Genomic DNA, 27,855 nt, shown 5'->3' on the forward strand with positions numbered 1-27,855 from the left:
AAATTTTTTCTGACATAAATGAAGAAAATTAACACATTTGCTGGTGCTCAGCTGTGGAGTTTGGAGAGACTATTCTCCACTGAAACCTGAGCATTCCACACCAAATGTCTCTTATTATTATTAAAAGAGTGAAGAAATGTATGATTTCCATATCAAAATTCACCTAAACCAGATGTGTTATAAGAGTGCTGAATACAAACCAATTCAGAGATTGCTGGCTGAAAAGCTTCACAGAAACCATACCAAGCAGTTAGAAGCTTTTATCTTTCCTACCTTTTCTTCCTCAAAGAAAAAGCAGAGCAAAAAGTTTCTGAAGAGCCAGTGTAGCTCACCACAGAGAGGCACAGCAAACGGAATATCACGATGCCAAATTTTAACTGGGCGTTTTAAAATCATATTGAGATGCAACAGATTACTTAAATCAGGCTGGAGATAATTTTTACTTTTAGGTGAATGATCTGTTCGAGCCTAAAACTGTATCGAAGTAACACTTGCCTAATATCACAAGTATATCGTTAGCACATCACTCGTGCAGTCCTGGAATTTAATCTTAAAGAGCTTCCCAGAACTGCTTTATATCAAATTTTGGCACAGTTCCCACAATTCAGCCAAACAGGTTAATGTTTGCAGTCAGAGCCAATTTAGAGTGTTTCATAACCTTTTCAGTACAATTATAAATTCAACCAGTCTGCTCTAGATTACTTTAAAGAACAACAGTTCTCATGAAAGGGGTGGTCTTACTCGCTTCAGTAAGAAATTCTAACATTCAACACAAAATTCACCAGCCAAAACAATACAAGGAGGGCACTACTGAAAACCAAGTTGAATATTAAACTCTTGTCTAAATCATTAACATACCCTAATCTGTTTATACTGGCAAAAGATCCTTCTCAAATGGGAGAAGGAGGAAAAAAAAAAAAATCCATGTATCTATATGCAATCTTAGCTATTTCCATCATTTAAGATTACATGAAACATTGTGCACCTGCTACCTCTGAGACTGTAAAGGGAAAAATGTTTATAAAAGTTAAGTAACACAGAGGAAAAAATTGCAATTATTTTTTTAGAAAGACAAAACATGCACTGATTGCATATTTTGTAAATAGCTACACTTCTATTAGATAGCATGAACTATGCATTTCATTAATAAAACTTGCTAAGGATTGCTCTGTACTTAGATATACAAGAAAAAATAAATACAATAAATTCAGTAATATCATAACTGTATCTCTAAAGTTTTAGTTATGTTACACAAAGAGGTAAGACAGACTTCTGTGTAGGCTGCATGCACAAGTAAAACCTGTTACATGTTGGGGGGGAAAAAAAAGAGTTTTCATGATATTTTGCGTACTAAAGTGTTGCATATCCTATCCCTTTATTTTTGAATTCTGAATAATTTTCAAGAAAGCTTTATATTGTTTATTTATACTCCACTGAAAACTGAGCAGGTATTTACACTCAAGTACTAAAAAAAAAATAAAAATTTAAAGGCAAGGTATAGTAGACAAATCCTTGTTTGTAATATTGACAAGTTCCATATTTTCATTTTCTAATTCCAGTATCTTGGCCTCCAATTATTCTGCCATCTATTAACAATTATATCTGAAAGCCAAGATATGCATCAACCTTTTTATTTCTTACATGTATGAAGAGGAAACAATTTAAGGGTAGTCTTCCTTGTAAGCTGTATTACAATTTACAATACAGCTTGTAAATTACAGTAAACTGTGGATGTCTGCATGTATAACAACATGCATTTTCCATTACCTTCAAAACACAAAAACGTAAATATATTAATAAAAATGTAAAAAAATGCATCACTATTCTGATGCAGTCCAGAGCAATATATGCAGAAAACAATTTACAAAACTAGGCATGGAAGTTGAATAATCAGATTTTGTAAACATTAGCAAAATGAGGGTGAAATTGTACATTTGGGAGTGACTACAAACAAATGATACCTTTTTCCTCTTAGGTATGGGAATGACTGAATGTGAGAAATTGCCAAATTGCCAAAAAATATCAATAAAACATATACAGGAGGTGCCTATATTTTGATATTTCCATTACAAAAGCCAAACAAAGGTTAAAAATTTAGTAACAACCAACCTTCAACCTCAGAGGACATAGTGCGTAGATTCATGAGCATACTTTCAGCTAATGCTGAGACACATAAACATGTCTATGTATTTAAGAAAAGCAATTGAAAGAACTATGAGCCATGGGAGACAGGTATTTCTTGATTTGGCCTCAAAGAAATTATTCAGGGTTCAAGAGAAAGAAAACACCATGAAACATCTATTACAAGAGGATAAACCATATCACCAGGAATACTTTCAAAGAAATATTAGTAGGTTATGGCTGGAGAAGGAAGAAAAAATGACTGAGGGGAAACAGCACTTTTACCAGATCAAGTTTTAACAAGAGAGATCAGAAAAAATAAGTCTGAAAAAAATTATTTCCACCAATTAAAAAAGGAGAAGAGAACAAGGGTATTAAGTGCTCAGGTTGTGGGAATTTCCTGGGCTTGAGAGTCAAGAACTTAACTGCTATACAGATCATCTACTGATGTTTGCAAATCTCTAGAAATTAAGAATTCCCATGCGTGCATCTAATTTGCAATGGAGATACTGTTGCAGTGACTCAAACCAGAGTCCCTTGGTTCCAATGATCTGCACTGAATACGATGCAAATTTTGCGTGTGTGCACACCTCAATTTCCGTCATCCAGTACTTTCTTGTTTAACCCAAATTCAAACCAAGTAAAATGCAAACTCATCAGCTATACAATCAGACACGGCAGAGAGAGCACAAGCCTACCCAGCTGTGAGGATGTTCACGTATACAATAAATTATCTTTAAGGGAGGAAGAAATGTAGGGTTTTCCCCAAAATGTCTAGAGAAGAAACAGAAAAAGGAAATTTTAATCTCTAAAAGTGGATAATTCTGAGGGTTAAAAGTGCCTTAATACAAGGTTTCAATAGAAACTAATAGGAAACTTATGGGTTGCCACCAAAGCAACTACTACAATAAAGCTGTATTTGTTTTCTAGACTAAAGAAAACTATTTATACTTTTGGTATAATCAAGATGGAGAACTTCCAATATTAAAGTTCTGTTAAGAATCACCCTTGAACGTTTCACAGACCATGGATGAAAACAAAACAAAAATAAACCAGTAAATATTTTGTCAACATTGGACTGAAATTACTCAAGGTACAGCTCCAGAACTTCCCAAGGGCCTGCTGTACTTACACTTCAGACATGTCTTCATACATATTTTACACTCAACAACAGAAAAGTGCAGAAGTGGTACACATTACTTGAACTGCTGCAGGAGTCTGAAATATTTTCTTCATTACAATCAATACATAACAAAAATACATGAGGAATAAGAACAGTACACAGAATTTTCCTCAATGCCAAGTACCATGGATTTTGAATGTGTATTTCATATTCACTCAACAAAATCCATCTAATTTTAAAATGACCTTGGGTTTCCCTCACTATACAAAAAAAGTCCGAAGTGCAAATTATTTTTACATTTATTTATGATCAAATACTATGCTTAAATAATTTAACACAAAAGCTATTTTTGGCATAAGGAAGTCTGTTGCTTGCCCTTTCAAAATTGACACGTCTGTAAGCTCAGCCCAGTGCTACTTGGTTTCCAGGTCTATGGCAAGAATATGTTTCCAATGTTCAGAGATATACATCATAAGACAGACAAAAACTTGGCAGAGTATCACCTTTTTTCTATCTAAACTTCAATCAAATTTCACTCGCCGAGACTGAAAGGGAGCCATGAATTTCACAGAAATTACACTTCTGTATCACAAGGTTACTTATGATACAGTAAATGAGTTTATGTTCTACTGCAAAAAAAATATTACAAGAAAAAATTTAACACTGCTGCTTGGTAAAATTTACCAACACAAACAACAAACAAAAACATTAAAAAAACCTTTCAAAAGGTTTCAAAACCATTCTGTGCATCTTTTGTTGATAAATCACTTTATCCTGGAATTCTGTTTTTTAATTTCCTTTCTTCAGTCTGGTTTTGATATGTTATACTTGAACACAGTATGTATTTGAACATGTATCTTCTACAAAAGATTTTTATTTACATTTTTCATTTCTGTCATTTAAATATTTTTATTAAATTGTATATCTAAAAAAATTCATACAAATGAGTATCAGCAAGTTTTAAAAGTGCATTTTTAAAGTTATAGAAAGGTGAACCAACAAGTCAGTAATCTGCTTGCCATTTTACTGCATGTAAAATTATATGTTTACTGAACCTCAATTTCAATCATAAAACTCATTTATAATAACACCAGGAAATATATTTTAATAGTTTGTTGTACTGACAATCCATTGTTCTGCTAACTGCATAACTACATGGGTAAATAGTAAACAGGAGAAAGAAAAAAAAAAAAAACATAAACCCCTTCTTTCTATTACCTGCTATGAGAAAGCCTCTACTAAAGAGCTCCAGCTCTCCCTGGTATTATTTTTACACCAGCAGAAAGCCTCTTAGAAGAAATGAACCTTAACCTCTCTCTCCTACAGAAAGCTGAATAGGTAACGGCAGGTAACGAGGACAGGAATCAGATCTTACCTAATGAGTTTGTTTGTGATAGGTTAAATGTATAGCAACTTCCTAAGCCAGAATTTGGACAAGACACTGGGCTTCCACAGTTATTTTGGAGAAAAATCACAACCCTCACAGTTAAATACCCTAAAACAATGATGGTTTAACTGCAACAGTCTCCAAAACCAACAGCTGTTTTTCCCCATGGCCTCAGTCATCATAGCACTTTAAGACAGTAAAACTACTATCTAAGAATGAGAAAGGCAATAAATAGGCAATGTGGCTTAGATATATTTTTCACATGGTAACAGACACTGTTATATTTTCCAAGTAAATACAGGATTCTAAGCTACACTACCGCATGTATGTGGGGCAGGGTGTGTGGTGGGCGGGCAAGAAAGACAAAGAGGCTGAAGACAAGGAGGAAGTTATCAAAAATATGCCTAAAAGTTGAGAGGATGGATGGTTTTGTGGTTCTGACACTGTCTTCCTGTGTGATGTGGTAGAAATCATACAAGCACGACACACTTCATTTCCTTAACTATGAAACCGGAATAAGAGTACTTCTAACTCCAGCAGCACTGCAAGGATAAAAGCAGTAAAGATTTACAAGTTCAGATTCTCTAATTGGGAGAGATTTTAGTGCCTCATATGAAAATCATATTAGATAATATATAGTTTAAAGCTTATGTTTGCACAATATTTCAATATCTTTCCTGACAACTTTAGTTTGTTATATTGAACTGAATAGTTTATGAATTAAAGATCTATGAATGGTTATAGTCTAAATATAACAAACAAGGTAAAAAATTCAATGTCTTTCTACATAAAGAGCAGAAAAAGGGAAAAAAGGTTGAACTGGATTTCATCCCAGGCACTTTTACTGAAGACTGTGCTCAGGAGGTCACACAGGAGAGGCCATTATTAGTGTGTCCACAAGAGAACCTGTGAATACTTTCATTTTCAGACAGAAGTGGTCTGACAAAACCACAGACAAACAACTGGTTTAAGTTTTGCAAAGCTTATTCCATTAATTCTAACATTAGAGGATTTTATACTAAATATTAAAACATATCTTAGATACATTACACTATTAACACACACTTGCTACTGGATAACTCATTTACTAGTTTTTCAGGAAAGTAACTGTCAAATTGAGTGGGAAGTGTGTGAAGACAGCCACAGTAAAGATAAAGCAAAAGGCTAGTTTGATTAGTGCGTTACCAGGCACATCTACCAGTTCTCATAGACAGAGCCTCTTTTTTTGCCTTAAAAATATTTTTAAATATTTTATGTTTTTAAGATTCAGAATTGAATCTAGAGTTTTACTTATAATTTAAATAATCAGTCCAGCTAAGGCTCCATTCCTAATAATTCTAAATGAAGAAATGGTACATCCCATTCATACCACAAGCTTTTCAGTAAACCAAAAACTACATAAAATTGTCTCAATATTTTCAATACTTCCATTCTACTGTTAATAAACTGCCTTAGAAATCAAGATAAATACTCAAACAGTATTCATGAAGCATCACCACTTAAGTGACTCACTAATACACATAAACAAAGCTCCTGCCTAGAGAAGATTGCCCTGGAGGGCAACCACACCAAAACAAAAGATGAGTGATAGTATCTCAGTCCTCTAATACAAGATTTCAATTTCTTGTTGCAGTTCCAGGCTTTAGAAGAACTGCATGACTTGTCTGGACTTGCAGAGTTGTTCTGGTTGGAGAGGGAATGGGTTGCAGAGTTTTGAGGGTTTGGCGTTTTTTTTGTTTGTTTTCTGTTTGTTTTCTGTTTGTATTGTGGGGTTTTTTGTTAGTTTATTTTCAAACTATTTAGCAATACAACTTATTATGAGAATCTGACAGCGTAAGGGACCTTTCTAGAGTTGTGACGCTACCTGGTCAGGGAGCTGATCAGGTATCCATGATGTGTTGTCGCAATATTGTGAGTCTCTGAAGTTGATAGTTCTATGCTGCAACTTAAAAGGGCTTTCCATCCGTTTCCACATAAGTTTGTTCCACAGTTTTACAGAGAATATGAGACTTTGTTAGATGCACAGAAAGAACAGCCCATTTCACTGACTCTTTGTTTCACACACATTCCTTTCTGTTTGGGAATTCTATATATCTTTATTTCTAAAGAAACTTTGACATTTGAAAGGTTGTACATAACTAATTACCATTTCCTCTCAAAATGCTTTTTGAAGCATATTCAACCTTCACTGCAGCTGAAATGCCATTAGAAAGCTAAGCTGGAAGGTACAATGTCTTAAAGGAGACAAAACATTTTTCAGTCAGTAACTGCTGCAAAAATCTAAGACTTGAGAGAGACCACATCACCAGAGTAAATATCAAGCTAAATCTTAAGAATATTTAGTCCTTTCTTTTTTTCTGAAATTCTAGTAAGGCTTATTTTGCTACTAGAAACCTTCAAATCTCCAGTGCACATTTTATACGTTCAGCTTATTCCTATGTGTCCTCCTGTGACAATGCTGCCCATTAACTTCAACAGCTCTTCTCCTCCTCTCAGTGTTACCCTACTTGGTATACTCATAGACAGGATTCATAGCCCCTAGCCTTCATTTTGCCACACTAAATATGACAAACTCAGTCATCTGTAATATACACTCTCTAGGCCATCTTTGCACCTGTTCCAATTATATTTGTAAGACCCTAACTTGATTTTACAAACCGAATTACATCTCTGTCTCAGATCTTCTAGAGAATCTCAGTTGTTTTAAACAGAATTTCCCTGATGGATTAACCATGCATTATGGGACTGTACCATCCAATACTATCTCCAAGACTGCTTCAAGAGACTCCACCAAAATCTTCAGAAGGACAAAACAAAAGACAACTAGTCCAACTTCATGAACAGTCCTCCCCATCACTGTATTTAAGTCTCACTAGAAAAACTGAAACAAGAACAACTATAAGTCTTCAAAAATACTTTGATCACTATTTATTAACTGGAGCTACTGAAGTGAAAAACATTCTTAACATTTTAGCAGGTGATTTCAACAGTCACTGTCTGGCTTCCAGACTTCTGAAAACAGTTACATAATAGGAAATACTGTTTTAACATGGACAGCTGTAACAGAGATTGATGCGGCTATAGTCCAGAGAACTGTACAACTCAACTCCAGAAGGCCAGATCCATATAAAGGACCTGATACAGGAAATTTGGGGTTCTATACCGAATACACTATTTAGAAACCTCACTCTAAACACCATACATACTTCAGTTTCCTAAGTTTCACCATATGCCCCACCACGTACAGCTGCAATACCTCCCTCTGGACGGGAAAGAATGGCTTGGTACCCAAGCCATTTGGTACCTCAAGGATGGTCCAGAAACTAGGTGTTCTCCTGACTGCCCCCCATTATGGCATAAATACAGGTTCTTCTGACAGCTGGTAGCCCCTGATTCTTTTACATGCCTGGAGATAATTACATAGCCCTTTTTTACAGTATCAGGATATGCTAAACCCAGGTTTCATTCCCCATTCTGCTACAGATGGTTCCCTCTCCTTTCTTCCACTGCAGTAGAAGAAAGTCTTAAAGCTGGGGATACAGGTAATATCTGCTCTTCCTGTTGAAAAATTCCTATCATACAGAAAAGAAAAAAAAAAAAACAAAAAACCACGACACAAAAAAGCCCCCCAGTTTTCAAGCCTGAAAGTTAAAATCAGACAGCAGCTTCCCAGCTGGGACACTGACCAGCCCTTGATCCAGTCCCCACTGAAACAGCTGTTCCACTCTTTTATGGGATGGACACTTCATGGGAAATGCATAACCTATTCCAGAAAACCCAGTTTTGAAAGGACTTTAGATCAAGTAAGTTAATTAAGAGAAGTCATTTAACAGGGAACATACTGAATTAATCTTAACAACACATTTCTTACAATGTAAAAAGTGTTTTTTGTAGGTAAGGCTACAACATCAGTAAGGATATTTGTCCACAGAGTGGACACTGCAATGAAGAATTAACATTCACTGATCTTGGCCTCCACATAGAGAAGAAAGAGAAACAAGCTTAGAGCCAAAATTTGATGGCAGCTTTATTTATAATGAATGTAATAATGTGCATACATTTGCTTGTGAACACCTGCATGATATTAAACTTGTTTTTACAGCTACACAGATTGTTCAGGTTCTTACCAAGATAAATGTACTTTCGTTTCTTTGCTTCAAAATTTCATTTAGAAGTTTGTGCCATGCCTTTATCAAGTATATTCAGATTCATATTAGAGTAAGCACAAATCAACTCGTATTTTAATGGTGCCATCTGTCATTTTTTTTTAATCTTCTGCCAATACAGCTGAAGATTAAATGAAATAAAATCTAAACATGAGGTTTCACTTACCCTGCCACAAGAAATAACGTTCAAGGTGGCAAAGACAGATCTGTTTGATAATTATGTATTTTCTGCTAAATTGTTCCATATGCTTAAAATATTTGAGCTTTAGCCAGGAAGAAAAGCAAAAGCTTTTCTGGTAGTTGAGCAGTTCCTCCATATTTATAATTTAAGACATTTGCTTTAGTTCTAAAATTAATCCATCTAATTAAAGATTAGCTTTGATAAAACAAAATGAGAAACAATTATTAGTTTTAATATGTTAGTGAGGGAAACACATAAAGAACAAATTACAAGATGACACAGAGCTCTCCCTGGGATTCAGACAGTGACTGTTACTGATAGGAACCCCACTTCCTTCCTGCATCCCAGGCCTTTGTGCAGGAGGATGCTGAAATCAAGAGTCTTTTAATTAGTGGTTGTAAGCTACATAATATTCTGATTTTTTTTTTTTTTCAAGTATACCACTGCTATGAAGTGTTTTGTAGAAATGAGTATTGATCAATTCCATACACAACTTTCTACTATTGCTCTGACCTTGCAGTGCAAAAAAAAAAAGGAACTGCAACATGAGAACTTCTGGCAAAAGCTATATGCATCTACCTACTGTCTTGCATGTCACCATTCCTGTAACACAACTGACAATCATAATTTAAGGAATTAATTTTACCTTTACCTTTAATACATAGCATCAGTTTACGAAAGGAAATAGAAGAATGTTTCTACTTCTTCAGAGATGAAAGCTTCTTAGAAGAGTTTGATAGTACTTACATGCAAGCAAATTTTTTATATAGTTTATTAATTCTGCAGTTCAGCTTCAGGTATCTGCATTCCAAATGGGTATAAAGTTGAATGATCCTCATTATTATAGCAAAACACAAATAATAAGGAAACAAATGCAACAGTTCAAAGAACAGAAGGGTTTGATTTGTGAAGGTAAGACAGCCATCAAACACTACCCCTAGCTTGCTTTCCCATTTGAAAATGGGCATTACTAGCTCTACAACTTGGGTAGCTTTAGCAGGAGACATTTTTGCCTTTAAGCTATGATAGTTCACAGCATATGGTACTCATGTAAAACAAAAACAATAGCACTTCCTTAATGCGGTGAGTTGACTGCTGCGACCCAACCTTCACAGCCATCCAGCTTCAGCCATTGCTGCAGAGTTCAACTGCTAATGTGAGCCAGAAGCCCAAATAAAGTTTCATGGAACATATTTAGTAACATCTGCTGCAACCTCCCAGTTTTGTAAGCCCCCTTGCACACATTAAATTTCATTTGCAAATACAATCATGAAATATTAAATGTCACCAAATCCAACATTACTTTTATCATCACAGAGAGCAGACGATGACCACTAGTATCTTTTCCATACAAATGTTCGTATTCCATAAACAGCTCTTAATTCTCAACTCTCTCTGACCCAAGCATATACAATTAAAACAACCTGGCTGTGCAAGGCTGTTGGAAAAGTTAGTGTTTTATCTTATTTTACCAATTTAGGAAAAGTGAAATGAGCCTATATGTCTCCAGTTTTGTGGTACAAATATGTATTAACTACTCAGAAAAAAAAAAAATCACCCTGCTAAAAGCATAACTTCTGACTGGTCTCTCAAGTATTTTTAAACACAAAAGTTCAAGTGCAAAAGAGAATTAAAAAGGCGTATTACTGGTGATGACTATAGCAATGTGTGAGCAGAGGAAGGTACTGACCTGTACAAAGCTAAAATAGCAAGTGGGACAGACATGGTCTATTTGCACAAAGCATATCCAGAACCTCTGAAATGAAACTGATCTTGTTCAGTCTCATAAAAGACAGACACAAAATTGCCAGGCATTCCTTCTTCAGGACAACCTGGTTTTCTAGGGCAAACAAAAAGTTATCATACTGGTATGAACTTTCCTAGCCTACTTCTAGCTTTAGCAACAAAAAAACATTATTTAAAAAGTAATGTCTGTAGTATCAGATTTGTTTTCCTGCTCTTCATGCATGGAAGGTTGTGAAAATTACCAATACTTGCCTCTCTCCTCAAATGTAATTGGCATAATTTAAGGGTGAATTATAAATAAACTAGATAGAGTTCAGTAATGTATTTCTTAAGAAAGGAACTATGGGTGTTTAGTCTAGTTAGTACTGCAGCAATTTATGACTTTCTGCTTTTATGTACCAAATGGCATTTCCATCCTTAGATCCTAATGCCAAAAAATCTACTATTTCATTCCAAACATTTAGCAGTATTACACAGACTATGCATACATAAATATATAGCTGCCAGCTTTGCAGAACAGATTTGAGTGACAAAATACTTGACATCTAACCTGTTCTCTGGAAGCAACTGCAAGTAAAACAGCAAAAGCTTCTGCTATAAACAATTCATTCTGCTCATAAAACTAAAAATCAAATTTGGGCACAGCTGATTACAACTTTCATTGTTGCATGGCATAAAAATACAAAAATAATCAGCTTTTATAAAATTATTTATTATTTGTAATTCTTAGCTCTATTTACCTTATGCATGTAACTTCCTTATACAGAGCCTTTAGGTGGGGTGACAATCTTTAAATTCAATTTGAGAAACGTACAGTCCATCACATTCAGAAAGGAGAGAGCAATATTTCTTTTCAGAGAAGTATATGGAAAAGAGGACGCTCCAGCAATGTTATATTCAAACTTACTCCATCAGATAACAATTTACCAGATTTAGATTAATTTTTGAGTTACCAGAAATTACACAATTATCATTTAAGTGTAAATCAGTTAAGGCTATCATCAATGTCTTGAGAAGAGTTCAGTTTGTGGCCTTAATATATATCTAAATATAGTAAATATCCCATAATATGGATTTTTTTTTAATTTCATAGGCGGATTTTTGACAAAAAGTAGCATTTAGTGAAATGTTTTCATGTTTCAGTTGCAACTGATAGTAATGATGAAATCACAAACAAAAATATAAAGCTATTAAAAGACAGAACTGATTCCCTAGACATCTCACAGATGCTGCCAAATGAGCTACACTCTCTGTTAAGCATTAAGTTTGTAATTAAGGGAGACAAAATCCTCCTGTGTCAAATCATGGTGGTAACACTGGAAGTGAGAATCTTGATTGTGTATGTTCCTACAGAACCTTCTACATATCTATAGGTCTGAAGTATGCCCATGAGCATTTAATGGTATGATCTGGATTTTAGAAGTCCCTTGAACATGGAGCTCAAATTCTTGATGCTAAGAAAGGTCCTAATAGCACCTACTGGGTTCGTCCATCAGAGAATGTGAACAGAAAGTAGGGAATCTGGTCATGACATTTAGAGTCAGTAAACACCTATATAAAGACAGGAATTCCCTCTTGGGAAAGATCATGAAGTCTGAGAAGGATGCCTGTGAGAATCACGTAGCTGTGCAGACAGTGCCATCATGAAACCCTGAGGTAGAAAATCTGAAAACATCTGAAATATAGCTATGTTCTCACTGCTGAAGCTTGTAAAGAAAAAAAAAAAGATAAAAAGGGAAAAAAGAAAAAAAGATAAATTAAGGCAATTCCTCCAAAAGTTTCTTATACCTTCCATTTAATTTAATATGGCTCTGATCTGACATTTACTTTAATAAGGCTGTGGGCATGGGGTTGGCTAGTGCAGCCAAAGAATCTTCAGAATACTTGAAAGATACCTCAACTATGAAAATATTTGTATACCGTGTAAATTCCCATGTTTTATTTTCATCCTGAAAGGAATGTGACCCACTTTAGTAAAGCGAGCAACTGTAGGCTTGGGGGTCATTACCAAATCAGAAGGGAGGTAAATCTTTTCCCACACAATTTCACACAGATAAGATTCCAGAAAGTTTAAGCAGCATGACTTTGAGCAGCACTGAGAGGTTCTGCAAAGGCCATTTTCTATGAGACAGGTTTAAAGCAGAAATGTTTTCCAAACAGTATAACCATCTAATAGTGTATCATTTGAATCTGCCCCCTTCTACCTGATATCGCCTTCCCCCCCTGCTTATTTTCATTTATGTCCCTTAATCAGACATGAAATTATAAAGTAATTTACATATGGGCTTCCTGGGAGAGAAGAGACAAAAATGAACATGGCTATATTTCATCTCTAGGACACTTAGGAGCTTAAACTGGGAAAATAACGTGAAGGGCTAAAAACAAGGGAGAGTCTTAGCTGTTTGTCACCAGGTTAGTCACTGACAGTCAGGTATGAGACCTCAGAGGAAGGCACAAAAAGACATCATAGAATCTGTCCCCACTCTTGCACCTCAGATAGTGTCTCTCTCCATTAAAGGACAGAATGAAAACTATCTATAAGATGTAATAGCCCTCACAAAAACGTGTCTTTGTATACAGATGTAGCGACTTGTTTGAGTCATACTGTTCCAGAGGTGAGATGCATTTCACAACTGAGCTGCTCCTCAACATTGCTACTTGAACTGATGAATAGAAACGCAAGTAAATGCTAGCACCAGAAACACATTTCCTTTGCACTAGACAAACATAGACCACAATGGAAGTTGCAAGTGACATTAAATGACAAAGTAATTTGAAGTTGGAAAGTGTGAAATAGAAAGACTTGCTAAGGTGTCTCTCAAACACAGACATGTTTCCTCATTTTCTGCAAGTTTTTTTATGCATTCTTCTGTTTTGGTCTAATTCAGATGGATTCAAGTCCTGCAAGAAAAAAGCTTAGAAGATTCCTCCAGTGTTCCTGCACACGTAACAAGTAGAGACTGATGTCATATTATTTTCAAAAGTTCACCTGCTGAGGCACTTTCTCTTCTGTCATTAGTATCTCTAATACTTTATTTTCTTAAGTTAGAAGAGGTAGTAGTGTAAGGCTCACTACATTTTCTACCCTATTAGTATTCTAACTCTTTGCTTGAATTACTTTTTCCTATATAGCTTATAATAGTTATTACAATATTCCACCTTTTTCCAGGCTTCCTTATCGCCTTATGTAAAATGTTCTTCTTCATTAGTTTAACTATGCTTTTAAACTTATTTGTACAAAGAGATTTTATAGCTTTCTCTCTCTTTTACAAGGTGTCTATCTTTTTTAATTCTCTGACCCTCTTTTACCAGGTGTCTGTCTCATTAATTCTTTGACCAAGCAGTCTAATGATTTGTAGAAGTGTCCTCTGCTTTTATCTAGTCTTGGCTCCAATTCCTTTTTATCCCCCTATATTTTACCGGAAAAGCATTTGCTGAAGAGGTCAAAAATACAACAAGTGACCTATTTCATGTATTCATCACTTTTTGAAATTCTGCCCCAACATTTGATTCCGAACATACCCTAAATCACATTTTATGAGCAGGCAGCTCAGATCCATTTGGTGAAGGGTGATGTGCTTGCACACACAGGCCTGCTCTCACGAATATTTTTTTTTCTTTACAATCAAGGCCTTTTATTGTTTACAAAAGTTAAACTTGAATTGGCCCATACAGCAAAACAAGATATGGGTTGGATTTTTTTTTTTTTTAAGCCTGTTCCCACTACTACAAGCACTTTAATCTAAGCAAGCAGAAGTTGCGTCTGAGAAGGAAACCACCTTGCACAACATAGTAGTCAAAAGTCCAGGCAATTTTTTTTAAAAAAAAAACATTTTCTCAATTGATGTTTCTTTCTGTATTATTAATGCAAAAATGTCAAAACAGCAACAGAAACATTGTAACTTACCATGAACAGAAATGGCCTAGTAACCTTCTGATATGGTTTGAGAGAAGCAAATGCCTATTTCGTTCTTGAATTCTGAAGTGAGCTCAATATTCAAGTGCTGGTTTTACAGCATTTTAGCAAAATACAAATCATACAAAATGCAATTGGAAAGCCTGTTGATAGTGATAGTGTTGATAGTGTTTTCCTAATTCGGCTCAAATATACAAATCTCATAACATCAGCAGTTTATCCCCAAAAATTTCTTGACAGAGATCTCTTGACTTCTGACATGCCACAAATGTCACAAGTCTAAAAAAAAACCAACCGAAAAACCAAAACCCACCAACCCCCTCCTCGAAAAAAAAACCAAAAAGAAAACCCCAAAACCGAACTATTCTAATGCTAGACCTGCTAAAATGGAAAACTAGCATGAGCATCAGCAGTTTAACACCTGAGCTCTTACTGTCTGTTTTCTCCTCTGACCCCAACAAATCTACAAACTGTTGGCTAAATCCCACTCCTGATGTCGCAGCCGCCACTGTCTATAAAATTTACTGATACCAAACAGTAGCAGTAAAACTGTACTAGCAACTACAGAAAAATTATGACCAAGAGTAATGAACAGGGGTTCCCCCCCCCATCTGTAGAATTAATTCCATTTTCAGTACTTTGCATAATACTCTAGTCCTCCATATGAGACATCAGAAGAGGGATAGCTTATCAAGTTAGTTACACAGCAGATGATGTTAATCAATCCTACTGGCTTATGCAAAAATGCCTGCTGCGTGCTTAGAGCAAAATGCTTTGCAAAACCTAAGTTGCAGAGTAATTGAATTATTTTCTCTACAATATCACATCCACATAGAGCCAATGTTTCTTTTAAAAGCATTAACAGTATGGCATTCTTAAACACGGCTGAAGTTACTACATTGAAGAAACACACTTACTAGTTTTAAAAGCACTTTAAAGAATTAAGACATTACATTTTACTATATCTGCCTAACATATATACCATAAAGGTATAAAATCTTGTTTTAAAATGTTCACATAACCAAAGAACTTGAAGATTAACCAGATTGTGTATGAAATTTTCCTCAGTTTTGACAGGATAATTTCTTTTGACCCATTCATAAAATGCAGCTCAGCAAACCCTTAACTGTTTGTTGAAGCAGACTAGTGTTAAGACCTTTAAAAGATTAAAATAAATAAAATAAATAAAAATTCTCCTGTTAAAGAACTGAAAAAACATTACATCACTGAATTGCTCACAACACGAGTTAAAACAAACTGAAGCTCTGCAACACAGGACAGCTGAATTCAGGTTTTTTGTACTTATCCTTTTTAACATTGCTTTTAAAAGAAAGAGTAACAGCATTATTAAGCGTGGAATGTTAAGTGCTTATGCAGTAGTCTCCCTTTAATGAGGTACATATCTTCAGTTGCCACAAAGTGGTACTTAACACACTGCTATGTTTTCTTAAGTAGAAGGAAAAACCAACAACCAAGTTGTGTATTTTTTTTTTCCTTAAGTGACTGAGTGATGCTGAACTTAGTTCACAGCATGCTAATTAGTCACTCCAAAAACACCACACTAAGTCAACATGTGCCTGCCTCCAAAAATGAGAGTTCAGTCATTGCATTTGGAAAACTCAATTCTTTGTTCACACAAACACTTGCACCACCTAAAGCAGATGTTCCCAAACCGTGCTATGCAAGACACTTCAAAGTTATTTTGTGTGTGTGGTAGGCATTAGAAGCCACCGCTCCTGAGCTGGCAGCAGGGGGTGGGCGGAGAAAAAGAAGAGAGGGGGGAAAAAAAAGAAAAAAAGAAGAAAAAAAAAAAGTCAGAAGCTGTGGCAACCACCATGCAAGTAAAAGCTCATTCTCTTAAAGCCTAAAAGAACGTATGTGCTCCTCACTCAGAACACCCTCATCAGGCTCCCAGACTGGGAGAATTTAAAAGGGCGACAGATTGAGATTTATATGGGAGCTCAAAGGAAAGGAGACATTTTGAGAGCAAGTAGTAGGCAGAAGGTTACAGGACCATGAAGTGTAGGATCAGTAATAACATCATGTCTTTGTCGAAGAGGGTCAGTGGTATCTCTATGCTGTCTGAGATTTTCTGAGCTTCTAATACATCACTGGTAGTTATCCTCAAAGTAGGGACTGGAGTTGAGAAAAAACAGTCTTGAAGAATGATTGTAAAGCACAGTTATAATGCAGCAGAACAGCAATTAGCATGCAGTGTTTTTACAGCTAGTCAGCTGATGCCAGAATTTTAGTACAGGATTTTTTATTTTTAGATACACATAGGGAATATAACTGTGCTTTGCCTTTTCTAGTTTACTTAACACACAAAAGTAAATCTCAGGAAATGTGCAGTTGTTCAAATTTGTCAACTCTCACTTGGGCTTTGAAGTTTAACAACCACATACCAAACCATATACTGCTTGTGGTTTCAAAATTTAGAGGCAATGAACTCTTGTTCCATAGCTATCACAGATATGACAGTCACCTGCTGAATCACCAAAACCATGGCCTGGCACACTCGCATTTTTTCTGAGGCATTTCCCATTCAATTGCCCGTCTGTGTGCATTTTCCTTGCTTCTAAAGAAAAAAAATAAATCAGTGAGAGATGCAGGCTTGTAACTTGTAATTAACCATCGGACCTATTAATATGATATTGCTTTAACCACAAAAAGGGGAGAAAAAAAGCTTGCTACATTTTTTGAGGTGAGGGATAAAAGGTCAAAAAAGAAAGTGAAGTGATATACTTCTTTGTGGAATGACATCAGTGGGAATTTGAGCCTAGATGCACAGAGGTACCCGCCTATCATATTTTTTGGTTTTTGAACCTTTGGTTCCTAAAGCAGAGTTTTCTTTTACTGTAACTTAATTTTCCCAAATTTTAGAACAGTGTGGAAAGTTTATATTCCTAAAGCTAATCAGACATTACATGTTATTTAAAAATTATCATCTATTTGTTATGCTTTTGATTTGTAAAAAAGACAGGTTAATACCAAGTAGAAAGTGACAGATAATACCGTGTATTTTTTTTTTATATTACATTATTAATTCTAAAACAAATCGTTAAACTCTTTGCTAAAAAAAAAAAATCTTATTGAAATAACTGTTCTCTCAGTTTCATACATCACTAGCCATTTTTTATTACAAAGCCTAGGAATCTACAGTGATTTTTAAATTCCCTTTACAGTTCACAGTTATTTTCTTACCTATCAGTTTCAGTGAGGAACTTGTCTCACTCAGACTTAGACCTGATACTCAATAATTAACTCATTTTTTTTTTTTTTCTTACTGAAACAACACCTTAACTTTGGCTTCACCCAACTGATGGCTCAACAGCAACTTCACAGAATTTTTGCCTGGGGAATTTCTCTACGATTTTAACTGAAAATAGGAAACAGTTAATTACATTCCATGTTTGAAACAGGACAGTTTAATTATTCTACTAGTAGAATACGATGTTGAGTTTTGCCACTATTACATTTTTAATTACATTACATTACCCTTTTAAAGGGTATGGAGGTGGGTTTGGAAGGTTTCTTTACAAGCCATTCAAGTCTAACCCTTGCTATATAAGGGTATTACTGAATAAGCACTTTCTAACAGAAATATCTCTTATTTAAATTGAGAAAAAAACCCATACATTCCACTAAAAGAAATGAAGTTGTCTTTTTATGCCAACTCAAAACTTTTCAGCAATTTAACAGACTACTTTCTGCAATGATTGAAGCATGGCAAAGGAATCAAGCGGGCTTTTGGAGGGCTGCTTCCTTTCCAACCCAAGAGTGTCTTTTCTCTACTTGGCATATGGGACTTATTCCCAGCTTATTTCACTGTCGAGGTCCATGGACATATCCTGTTAAACCACAGTCTGAAAGATGAGTCCTTCCTTGTCCCTTGCAGAAACCTCTAGTCACCCCTGGCACTTCACTGGTTGCCATTGAAGTCAACACAATTGTAGGCCTCAATTGTACTACACAGAGGGGAAGAGGAATGGATCACTTGGGACAGAACTGGAGGGGTGCTCTGGAGAGACCCTAACTCACCAGCTTGGTGATATGAAAACAATGACAATCAACACTGAAGACCTTGTTAAAAATCAAAAGAAACAATATCCATTGCTCTCCCCTTGTCCACAAAACCAGGCATCCTTCCTAAAAGGCAGTCAGGTTTGTCAGGCATGATTTGCCCATAGTCTACAGATGAATAAGACTAGTATTCTCACAGGGTAAAAGCTGAGGAATAACTTCTTCACTTAACTAAGGCAGCAGCCATTTCAGAGTAGTACATCCATGTTACAAGAACCACTGAGGGATTCAGGGTAGCTGACGCTCCTAAAGCTGAAGATAAGTAATTGCAAGTGTTCCAGCAGAGGACCCACACTCGACGAACACAGCTTGAGACAAGCAGAGGAAAGGGAGGCATATTAACAAGAAGCCTTCAGTATCAGTCTGCTGTATGACACCAGATGCATTTCAACATCCTTTAATGTGATCAAATCAATAGCCTTCTATCTGGTAAGATACTACATATAGCACCATACAGAGTATGATGGTATCAGTGCAAAATTATGAGCGGTTGTGAGATCAAGAAGGAAAGACTAGGATTGTTTGTTTTAGGTATGTCTCTTAGCATTGTCTGATAAAGGTACACCGAGCAACAAATGGTATAAGCAAGGAGGAGACTGGGGGTTACCCCCATCTTTTCCTCCAAACATCTAAAAAATTTACGTGTCCCATAAAAAAAAAAATCAACAAAGGAAAGACATCATCCTTCAATTTGTAACTCAGATGTAGACACCGAGAGGCAAAAATTAATTCACTGAAATGGAATACTTCAGTACAAAAAGCTAGTGTCTTATGCTAGCCCACAGGAACGGTACCGCTGAACACATGACAATGGAGTCTGATGGGGGAGTCAGAATATTTGAACAGCCAGGTCATGGACTTGCTCCAGTAAATTCCTAATTTATATAATCAGTTAGAATTTGTCTTGAGGGGCCAAGTATGTATGTCTTTCAGCCTATTAGATATTACATGATGCTACTCATAAAGTGTGCAGAACTGAGCAATTCAAAAGGCACATGGGTTGAATTTCAAGAGGCAATTATTCGGTGGAAAAAAAAGAGCATCTCTTTGTTCAATCAAAAACAGAGTTTAGCATGCATCAGTGAGAGCAACTAATTCCTATTTGTGTGTCCCCTTTAATGTTCACAGCAGGCAAACAGCAAACCTAAATTTTATTAAGGCAGCTTCAGATAACTCTATTCTAGTTCTTACAGTTCACTTCATTTAAGTTTTCAGAATAAGTTTTAACATTAACATAATGCCTTGTTAAAACATACAGCTTGGACAGTCCATCATTGCACTGAGGTGCAGGAACTCATGGGAGGCTTTTCTCAGGAAACATTTATCAATACGTCAACTGAAACTCTGAAGCACACTTTTGAAATTGTTTTTTTCTTTTACCTTTTTTAGATTCTCTTAAAAATAAATTATAAATTAATCCATTACAACAACCAAGCTCTGACAAGTAGAATTAGCTTCGAATTATCTAGCTAGATTTACAAAACAATTCAGAAAGCAATCATTCTTTAACAAGTTAGTGCTCTATCAAAGCATGTACAGAGCAGAAATTGCTTTAATAGAGTTAAGGTTTTTGTTTACTCATGGAAAATAAACAATGTTATAACTGGCTAGAACTGTAAACAACTACAGAGCTCAATCATACAAGCAAGTCTTATTTCCTTATCAGAATACAGAGAAAGGCAGGAAAAGCTAGGGCATTTCTCCAAATAACAAGCAGACGGAGGAGGAAAACTGCTGAGTCATAAAGGCACACACACATAATTAAAAGCTATTCCAGTATTAACACATTATTTGTATGTATTTTTAAAGTGTATTCATACTGAAATCTTAATTTACCAGGACCTATCTTTAAGGTCATAGTCAAGCAAACTATATCCGTACAAATTCAAATGGATGAATCACAAAGCCCATGGAAGGCAGATGTTGAGAGCCTGGTACTGCCTCTAATGACAATTCCCCACTCAAACTGCCTCTGGAGGAGGGATCAACAGTTACTGTGGTTTGTATAACAAAAACAAAAAGCTCCAAAGATCATTACCTTTAGGTGCTACAGTATAGCAATAGAAATGTTAACAAAGATTACAATATTTGGAATACAGAGTGTCAGAGAAGCAGCAGTACTTCCTGAGGCCAGGCTTTTTATCTTGCTACCCATTGAGTTTGAATGTCATACCAACACTAACAATGTCAATCTCCAGAACACTTACATGGTTAGCATAGGATAAATTCTGTTTTAGGATCTGATCTTGCAAACAAGAGAATATTCACTGCAACAAGTATCCAGAGCAAAGCCCAGAACAGTATGCTTAAAACTAATCTCCCTATTAACAAGGGCTATAAAGAAATGACAAATTCTCTGCATAGTGGGACAGGGTTTTCAAGAAATTTTACAACAGCTTTGTGGAACATAAGAGGCTCCTACACTGACTTTCCTACGCCTTTGATTAAATAATACATGTAGGGCAGAGAAAAGGAGATAACCTTTTATTTCTATTCCTCACAAAGGGAGTTCTAAAAATGATTAACATTAATCACTAAAATACTACAGTGCGACAGGAAAAGAAAATCTGAAAAATATATTATCAGTATTTGTACTCTTTATCCTACAAATATTTTGACATATTAAGCTCTTCCTTTGTGATATAATCAGAATTTTCAATTTTAGACGTTCTGTTTGTGGCATATTAAATGTCAATTATATCAATCCATAGGGGTATAGGGCTGCCTAGCTGCATTATGTGCCTAAGTGACAGAGCACTCCTAAATAAAACATTTCTGAGCAAGCTAAGAATGAGCATGTAATAATGAAAACATACACATTTTGAGATTGAAGGTGATGTCACAGCTACATGGCTCTAATCATCATTTTTGAGGATCAGAATTTAGGACTTCAAAGCCTAAATCCCTACTTATGCTCTGTTATGTAAAATACAGGCTAAAATAGCCTGTAGCAGACAGTCACAAATCCTCAGTATGAATCTCAGGGGATTGGGGGTGGGAGGGAAATATTTAGGAGGGGAAAAAAAACAAAACAACACCACCACAACCAAACACCACAAACAAATACAGCAGTGTGGAAAGAACAAGCATGGATTAGGAAATAACTTGAATGGAATGATAGTCTGATACCAAAATAACCATACAATTCCCAGGTTCACATTTTGTAATAATATTTGTCTGGGGCCAGGGGGAAGACAGTGCAAGAAGAAACATAGTTGGTTTGGTTGGAGGCTTTCTCAAATTTTTTTTTCCTCCAACTCTCAGATAAAATTCAAAGCAGCTCATTTAAAAATGTGAAAATTAATTCATACACACGGTGGAAATACTAAATACAGAGAAGCTATTTAGACAGAGAACAACATAATTTCTAAGGTTGGAAACTAGGAAATGTGTATAACATTTTAACAGGATGATACATCTGCTAGAAGTATCACCAAGAAATGTGGTGGATTATCCACTTAGCTTCTTCACATCAAAATCAAATGGTGTTCTACAAAACCCACAAAAATCTCTCTCGAACTATGGGATGCTTTCTACCCTTGGGAGTACAAAAATGGCTCAAGACAGAGTCATGAATCAAATAAGACTAATCAAGCCCACCAGAAGCTGCTGGCAACAGTAAATTCCTATATGGCATCAACATAGGCACTCAAAAGCAGTAAGTGCAGCCTGATTCCAGTGCTCTAACCTGGAGGGCCCTAGCTTTTCCTGACATGGGAGTCAGGAGTGTCTACGTATGCAGCAGGAGGAGCAGGGAAAGAAGGTGACATGAAAGGGAAGTCACACTTTCAAAAATACATGAGGAAAGCTGTGTTAGACAAAAGAGGCAGGTAAATACAGTAACCATCTGAAATAAAAGCAAGTCAGGACAGATCTGCTGTATTATCCTGGCCTTAACGGGTTAGATTTTAATCAGTTGTTTTGTACTTTCAGGTTTGTGTTCCAGATCATCACCTAACACTTGGTGGAAGTGCTACCTATATCTGCTAAACTGTAGATACGTTACAGCCCTTCTCAATATGACAGAATACACACACTGTCTCCCACTTTGCCTTTCCCATCTGTACATCTTATCCTAAGCTATGCTCTCCGGAGCAGGAACCCCGTGCAGTCTGTTCCCTTCAGTACACAGTATGACAGAACAGCAGCCATCACAGGAGAAATACATTGTATCAAAGACTATATTTTATGTGATGACAATGGGTGCGTTGCAAATTTAAGCTATGTTATGCCAAGGAATGTGTGTTAATTATATTACAAAGTAAAATTAGGCAATGCAAACTTACTGGAAAAAATTCTTAATTATTTTGTTATTGCTGTGCTTGCCAGAATCACTTGCATACAACATAAGAAATCAATTCTAAAATAATTTTGAGCAGAAACTTTCTTCTATAATTGCAGAATAGTGTCCAATAAGCAAGAGGGGGAAAAAAAAACCCCACATACTTTAAACCACAGGAATTCTTGGTGAAATGGATGAAGGATAATTAATAAGCAACATGTTAAATTTTGTTTCTAATGTATTGATACACACACATAGCACAGCTACTTCCTTTTAGATTCTGCAAGCCTCTCCTTAATTCTCAGTATGCCATTAAAAAGAAAAATTATGCCCCTAACATTAAAAAAAGCGATCAATCATGAGAACTCTATTTTTATCCCTTCAATCTAACTGCTTCACCAAAACCCTGAGAAGACTTATTATAAATATTCTTCCCTATTGCAGTAAAGTATTTAAATTATTATCAATTCATAATATAAGGACTAAAGCTAAAGGGCTTTTTCCTTTAGTATGCATAGGGAATACAGGCTATGACTAAATGATTATCCAGTTGTGCTCCAGAACTCCCATTAACCTGCACCCACACAAAGAGCTGTTGTCCCATATTCCACTTTATATTTTTCACCACTGAATGCACACATGCATGGGCACTTAGAACCAAAATGGAGTGAAATAATACCAGGACAACATACAAAGTCTTTCTTTACTAACTGTCAGCAGACACTTGCCTGATTTATCCTAGTCTTAAAAATAAAAAGCTTGCCTTAAGCCACTTTCAGAAAGTATCTTACACGCACAAAATAAATACTCCAGCAGTGATTTGAACTAACCTGCTTGACTTTGAGGACTGCTAATCCACTTCAGTACAGGCAGGCAGTACCATACAGCTGGGAAGTGACACCACCTTAAATCACTTCTTAGCTTTGACCCACCACACAAAAACTTTGACTTCATAAAGAAGCAGACTTGAGACACAATATTTTAAGCCACTACTGAAATTTCCTTCTTGACTACGAGGTCAAAATCGTACATATAAGAGCATGCCACAGTGCCTGACATGGGGATACAGAAAACCTTCTGACACCATGTGGACTCGAGATTAACATGACCACACAGACCTAGCCTGTCTAAAGGGTAGTGATAGAGAAGGATCACTTAGCAGTACCATGACCTCACTAACAAACTACAACAATCAAAAGCAACTGCTTAACAGAATACAATCACCAGCAGAAGAAAGCAAGATGTTTTGAGGTTATGGAAGGCAAAATAAAAAACGTACACCTATTTCCTACAACCTGAAATACGGTAAGCATGCAGAAGTCTACCATGTTTCAGTTGACACTATAGAAAAAATTCTTCTGTCCTTAGCTCTGGAGAGAATTCTGTACTATCTTAATGACCTGGAGCAGAAGAAGCTGTTTTTTTGTTTGTTTTGTTTGGGTGTTTGTTTTTTTGTTTTTTTTTAATATATATATACACACACATACTTAGTTTTTAAAGTAACAACAAAAAAACTTGTAGATGTCTAAGTGAGGTACATTTATTCAAATAAATGTAACTTCTTGAGATGTCTTTCACAAAATAAGTCTTTTTTTTTTCCTCCCCAGACTTCCGCCTTCAGAAAAAAGACATTCACCCTGGATTATTTAAACTTGGAAAAATGTAAGTGTTTTCTTTGAAAAAATATCCATTGTTACAGCAAAAACTTGGGTTTCCTTTCAAGCAAGATCATATGATTACGCGTTTATATTTTACTTTCCGCAGGAATTCACACACCCCCCATTTGCATCCTGTTATTCATTTAGCGTTTCCCTTTACTTCAGCATGCTGCGTTAATAAAGTGGACCTCTTGGCTCAGTCTAGGCACTCAGGGTGACAATCAGCGCTCACTCTTGCATTTGTCAGATTTGTTATAGAGGGCTTCCCACATATATTTAACTATACAAAACATTCCTTCAAAAAAGCAGTTTTGTGAGAAGCACTGCATAGATGGATTGTGAAACTCTAACCTAGGGGTTTTCAGGGTATTTAAGTGTATTAAAATACAGTGTAAAAGATCTTATTTTCAATATTAGATCTATCATAGTCATAGACTGGTTACTCTTATCTTCACTTTAGTCACTGAACAACTTCAGATAGATACCAATTACTAACCTGATTTGTAGTCCTACAGTTAAAAGGCCTGAAAAGAAACAGCAAAAAGCCTTTTTCTGGTAAAAGAAGAATAGCTTCTTCTACTGAAGCTATTCTATCTGAGGGTATAAATTAAATTTGTTTCATCCTACACTTCTCAAAGTGTCTTGCACAAGATAAGCAACATAAAATTATTTATTTTTTCACATCTACCAGGGGTTTTTTTTATTATTTTATGTAGACTACAGGAAAAATATTCTGCTGTAATATGCCTAGTATATGCACTTGTTGCTTGAAAAGTCCTTTCCTATAAAGCAAATAAAAATTCTGCTACTTAATTCATTATAACACAATTAAATACCCTATATTCTACAGCTGTGGAGCAGTATGGTAACATTAGCTGCATATGTTTGTCTACTGTGGATACCACCCCAATAATATGCTACTGAGCTGAAAATACAGGTTAAGTTTGCTTCAATTCTGGATCCACAGTACTTAAATTACAACCTGAAATGCAAATATAACTTCTCTGCCACTAATGCACATCATTTATCACCGCTCTAAATGGCTGAGAGTTTCCTTCGTGTTCAAATTTGAAACAAGCAACTGATGTAAGTTTTAGTAGGAAGTGATTCTGGCTGTCTCTTTACAGCTAAAGCCATGACTTTTTATCCTAAACAGAAATTATAGCCATAAACCCCTTTACTCCAGCACTTTCAAGTGCAAATTGTCAGGGGGAACAAAAATCAAGCACTTCCATTCCATGAGAAATCAAGATTTGCTATTATCACTCCATCCCAAGTAAGGCCAAAAACTTGCAATCTTGTATTTGTTTCAGAATACATTTTTTTTTTTAAAAGTTTCACTGGGACTAGAACTTCCTCTTTAATTCATCAAGATACCAGACAAGCCAAATCATTTGTTTTATGGCAGTCAACCTGAGATAATGTCTCACAAAGACTTTGATTAAACTGATGTGCCAAGAGAACTTCTCATTTCATGGGAGCAAATATTTGACCAGCTCTAGACTCAAGCAGATTCCATACTAAGAATTGTCCTAAACAAGCACAGAAGTCAAGACACTTGCATATATTCTTCAAGCAATAAAATACATGTTATAAATTTATTAGCATTACTAAATTGAAGTCACTAGACACAATAAATGAAAATAAATGTTCTGTATTCCTGCAGGAAAATGTGGAACTATCTTTGGTGGTTAGGTTTCTTCAGTCCTTTCATCCATGGTATGGAGTCACTATCAAGAGACTGTAACACTAAATCTTAAACTGATGAGGATAGAGCTTATTTTTATGTCAAAAAAACTTAGTAAAAAAAACCCTTTGCAATTTAATATCAACTCCATTGCAAGCAATATTCCTTAGCTACAGCTGATCAACAGAATTCCATCTTCAGTATAATAGTGTAAAACTTCATTGACTGATAAAAGAAGGACAATTATTAAAGTACAAGCTCCCTGCTTTATTCCAGCAATGAAAAGGACCAGACTATTTCTGCCTTTGAAGAAACTGGCATGAAGCCAGCCACTGCATCTCACCCTACAGAACAACTCGGGTAGTGAAGGAGAGGGGTAGGACTCCTTGGCCAGCTCAGAGATGGTGTAAAAGAACACGTGCTTCTGGCCTGATAACTACGCCGAGTGCTGCTGTACTACCCTTGCCACGGCTGGGGCCAGGCAAAACCTTCCCACATGACTGGAGAAGCTTAGCTGTCATCTTAATGCCTCATGCCCTGCATTAATCAGGACTTGAACACAGGAAAAACTTTGCCTCTATTTCTTTACAAGTCATCTTTGCAACAAACTTGGGCATTAGCAATTATTTTATATCAAAAAGTCACTTTTGATGCATCATTAAGCAAAACATAAAGCTGATGGGAACTCATATGACACATTTTGAAGAGTAATGGGTTTATGATGGCAATTTTCAGAGGGGAAAAAAGAAATCTCTTCAGTATCTTTGAAAGTCTAAGGAAAAGGACTGGAAGACTCATTAAGGGCAATATTACTTCCAAATGCAAAGCTTTGAAAGACTGGTGATTTAAGTGAAATATAAGTAGTTACATTTGGTTTTCAAGAAACTGGAAAGCTTACTTCATACAGTAACATTGTATATACCCACCCAACCAGATGTTCCATTAAAATACAGATAAATTAAGTTTTAAGCACCTAAACAGCTAAAATCAACATACAGTATGAACAGAATTTTACAAGCAGTCCAAAACCAAATAAATTCTCAACCCTTACCGTCGAAAAAACTTTTGGCTCTCAGGTAACTGACGCTAAGCCTAAGCACAGACAGCTTATCCAACTTGGCGATAACATCTTGAGGGAAAGGCAGAAGGCTAGCCAAGCGATCCAACTCTGCATTCAAGCGGTCCCTGTGTCTCTTGGATGGATTGGACTTCACTCCTTCAGCAGGGGATGGCTTTACTCTGTGGCAAAAAAAACCCAAACATGATATAAACGCAAGTTCCTTCCCAAAATGAAGGTAAATATTTCCCAAACCCAACGTTAAAATTGTCTTTTAAACTTTAACAAGCAAAATGTTTTTCCCAAGTGACTTCTGTTTCCCATTGGGGAAAAAAAAAAATAATAAAACAATCTAAGATGGTTTACCCCCTCCAACACATACATTGTTAAATGAAGCAGTTAGAGCTACAATACCTATTTGAACATATAACGTACATTTGAAACCTTT

General features: G+C 35.9%; 1 protein-coding gene across 1 annotated transcript in view; it reads right to left on the minus strand.

Moving 5' to 3' along the window:
• The window catches only part of LOC104528933 (aryl hydrocarbon receptor-like), a 53,627-nt gene extending 26,045 nt beyond the window's left edge, over nt 1-27,582 (minus strand). Inside the window, 1 exon segment of the mRNA XM_010173090.2 lies at nt 27,402-27,582. The gene's annotated coding sequence lies outside the window, so the exon portion shown is untranslated.
• Nucleotides 27,583-27,855: the final 273 nt, after the last annotated feature.

The sequence above is a fragment of the Antrostomus carolinensis genome, unplaced genomic scaffold (assembly GCF_000700745.2).
Source record: "Antrostomus carolinensis isolate BGI_N321 unplaced genomic scaffold, ASM70074v2 scaffold14638, whole genome shotgun sequence".
NCBI lineage: Eukaryota > Metazoa > Chordata > Aves > Caprimulgiformes > Caprimulgidae > Antrostomus > Antrostomus carolinensis.